Source organism: Mandrillus leucophaeus, unplaced genomic scaffold (genome assembly GCF_000951045.1).
Source record: "Mandrillus leucophaeus isolate KB7577 unplaced genomic scaffold, Mleu.le_1.0 Scaffold958, whole genome shotgun sequence".
NCBI lineage: Eukaryota > Metazoa > Chordata > Mammalia > Primates > Cercopithecidae > Mandrillus > Mandrillus leucophaeus.
In genome coordinates, this window is record NW_012110452.1 from 437,094 (window position 1) to 441,010 (window position 3,917).

Sequence of the window (3,917 nt, forward strand, 5' to 3'; positions counted from 1 at the left end):
TGGAGGAAGAGGCAGATATGTTATTACAGATCAAAGAGTTAGAAAGGGCTTCTCTAAAGTTATGCCATTAGAATTTCAACTTAAGTCAGCCCTGCAAAGACCTGAATAAAGAACTTTCCAGAAAGAGAAAATAACAAAGGCTCTTGTCTGAGGCAGGAATGGTTTGACATTCAGACAAAAGCCTGCCTGGACAAGCCACAAGGCCCCAGTAAAGAGTTCAGATTTCATTCAAATTGTTTAGGCAACATGTATTGGTTGCTTCAAGTGGGGTGAAAGTAGTAAAAATGAAGAGACAGTAGGTAACTTCATGATCTATTTTGGAGTTGAGGAGTAGACAAGATTTGTTAATAGGTTCAGTATATGAGATGAGGCCAAAAGACATATTAAGAATGACTTTGAGGTCTAGAGCTTGAACAACTGTGTAGGTGATGTTGCTATCTATTGAAACGGGAAAATGAGGTGAGAAGCAGGTTTTAGGTAGGTAGTAGAGGAAAGGATAAACTTTTACAACTGGCCATATATAATGACAATTTCAAATAAGCAGTTCGATATTTCAATTTGAAGGTAATGAAACGGACTGAGGTAAAAAGCTGTAAGTTTGGAAGCTGTCTGCATAAAGATAAACACATAGGGCTAAAGAGTTGTCAGGACAAAGGGCGCTGAGAATGATTATCCCACAGAACCCCAAGGGGAAAAGCAAATAATTGAAGGTAGATATTAAAGTGAATTAAGCACACTTTGTAAGAGAAAGGACATTTTAACAATCTAACTAGAGCTATACAGTAAGAGACTAAGCTGCTTGTATCCATTATGGGCTTTCCATAAAAAGAGGCATTTCCAGTATAGCAGTGTGTGCAAAATGACCATCTGTAGGATTACTACTAAAGTAATTCTTACAAGAGAAAGGACTATCCCTAAATGTTCTTGCAAGGTAACATTTAAAGGAATTTTTAAGACTCTCTGATTTATCTTCACTTATGTATCTTTTTTTTTTTTTTTTTTTCCAGATGGAGTTTTGCTCTTGTTGCCCAGGCTGGAGTGCAATGGTAAGACCTCAGCTCACTGCAACCTCCGCCTTCCAGGTTCAAGCAATTCTCCTGTCCTAGCCTCCAGAGTAGCTGGGATTACAGGCATGTGCAGCACGCCCGGATAATTTTATATGTTTAGTAGAGACGGGGTTTCTCAATGTTGGTCAGGCTGGTCTCAAACTCCCAACCTCAGGTGATCTGCCCACCTTGGCCTCACAAAGTGCTGGGATTACAGGCATAAGCCACTGCGCTCAGCCACAATTTATCTTGTTAGTAAATAGATTCAGGGGTAAAAACCATGGGCAAATACAATGTATGTCTACTGGTAGCCATTAATTGTTACCTGTTTTTGTTAGCAAAAGGTTATCCAAGTGCCTGTCTCCAACTCCAAGTATATATGTGATCACGCAATATCCAGCTGCAATAACAGTTAAAAAAATGTGAAAACAAATGCAAACCAGGTTATACATTCTACTGAATATAAAAGCAGTTTGTGCAACTTTATTATCAATTGTCTTCTAATGTCTCTGGTTTCTCACCTAAATTCTCAAATATGCAATCTTTAACTCTATGTCTGTCACTTGAAACTCAAAGTACTATTTAAAACAGAAAATCTTGCAGAATTCTGTGAAATTACAAAAGTCACTTGCATCAAAACTTAAGTTAGGTTAAGGAGACCTTAATTATAACATGGGCCTAGCAATTCTAATATCAAATTGGACACAGTTAAAGATGACATCAAAAAAGAAGTATCTACAGAAATACACATAATAAAGTCAACTGTCAATTATCTCATAACTCATAACCATGTTATCTCTAAGATAACATAAGTAAATGCAGGGTTAAATTTTTTTTTAAGTCTGTGGAAAAATAATCTTGACATGGAAGCAGATGGAAAACCAAATGCATTCATTTGAGTGGTAAAGACACTTATGAAGTTCACGCAATAATCTTCTAAAGCATTAAGAAAAATTATATGATCAAGACTAAAGGCAGAGGCATTGGCTCTAGCTGTATTCTGTTTTCTTTTTCTTCTAAAAAAAAGTCTGAAAATTTAGCATTTATTGAAACTACTTACACAGAATTTAGCAAATAGCACCTTTTTGGAGGTTTGTGGTTTTTTTGTTTTTTTTTTTTTGTTTTACTATGTTTATTTCTACCATTAATAACCTGACAATAAATACAACTTGTACACATATAAAACTATAGCCCATGTGTAAAAACAAGATAGGACGACCTGCTAATGAACTTATAACCTTGCTCAAATTCAATAAATAATACGGTTCATTTGACTCAGGTTCTGAAGGCCATTCCAGAAGTCCAAAAGCAACTTAAGCAATGTATCATTATTGGAAAAATGTATTAATAATAATCACAGTTACAATGTACTGAAGGCTAGGCTCTTAGCTAGGCATATCATATTCATCATTTCTAACCCTTTTAATGATGCCAGTTAAGTATGATAACCATCCTTCAAATGAAAAACTTCAGGTTCCAAGAATTAATGGTATTGTCCAAAGTCACTGGGCTGGAATTTGTGTCCAATGAAATGTAAGCAAATGTAGATGCATGGAGAGCATTTTTTTTTTTTAATTTATTGATTATTATTATTATACTTTAAGTTCTAGGGTACATGTGCATAACATGCAGGTTTGTTACATATGTATACTTGTGCCATGTTGGTGTGCTGCACCCATCAACTCGTCAGCACCCATCAACTCGTCATTTACATCAGGTATGCAGTAAGCAAAGGGCTGACTCAACTAGGAGGTTAGCCCTCAGGCCTCTTCTCCTTCCTGTCTAGATTGCGACACGATGACTGTAGTTACATCAGTGCAGCTGAGTTGTTCAATCCAGACCTACTCACTATTCTCATTTTTTTTTAAATTATAAAGTACAATTGGTTTTTGTCACTAATTAAGTTGTTTGGCTATCTCTACAGAATACTGATTCACCCGTGTTGCAACAGTTAATTCTGACCTAAAATTTTCATGTAACTAGATATACATGAATTATGCTTAATTCTAATTATAAAGCAAAATATTTATATAAACGACTCATCATCAAATTTGTTTGACAGTGATATTTCATTGTTACATGGAAATGGAAAATGAATAAGGGTCTTTTGCCCTGCCTCATTGGGTTATGGTCATAAACATGTTGGATGGTTATTCTGATAAATATGTTTAGTCAAGTGAAATATATGTATCGACAGAGGGTCATATTTAATAGTAAAGATGAAAATTTAGAGTGCTTCAATAGTTTAAAGTGTCAATACTCAGTAGGGCACTTCAAACAAGGCTACATCCTGAAAAACAACAACAAAACATTTGAGGTAAGAATGGGACAATCCTCAGAAATGTTGAAGAGAGAATTAATACTCAGAATGATTTGGGCTGGGCGCGGTGGCTCACGCCTGTAATCCCAGCACTTTGGGAGGCCGAGGAGGGCGGATCACAAAGTCAGATGGGGACCATCCTGGCTACCAGGGTAAAACCCCGTCTCTACTAAAAAAAAAATACAAAAAATTAGCCAGGCATGGTGGTGGGCACCTGTAGTCCCAGCTACTCGGCAGGCTGAGGTGGAAGAATCACCTGAGCCTGGGAGGTCCAGGCTGCTGTGAGCTGTGATTGCACCACTGCACTTTAGCCAGCTTGGGTGACAAGAATGTGACCCTGTATCCAGGAAAAAAAGCAAAAGAAAGAAAGAAAAAGAAAAGAAAAGAAAAAACAAAAGAAAATGAAAAAAAAAAAACTTCTCTAGAATATAAGCTTCATGAAGTTAGGCATAAACACCTGAAGAATAAAAATTAATCCCTATGTCACTTACTATATATATCTAGGAAATACTACTACTGCTTACTTGTTTCTAGGAATGGACCATAAGAAC

The 3,917-nt window shown here is 36.4% G+C and overlaps 1 protein-coding gene across 1 annotated transcript in view; it reads right to left on the reverse strand.

The window, feature by feature from the left end:
• LOC105532420 (phosphatidylinositol 3-kinase catalytic subunit type 3-like) overlaps nucleotides 1–1,442 on the reverse strand; it is a 33,430-nt gene extending 31,988 nt beyond the window's left edge. Inside the window, exon 1 of the mRNA XM_011970592.1 lies at nucleotides 1,372–1,442. The gene's annotated coding sequence lies outside the window, so the exon portion shown is untranslated. The remainder of the gene's footprint in view (nucleotides 1–1,371) is intronic.
• Nucleotides 1,443–3,917: the final 2,475 nt, after the last annotated feature.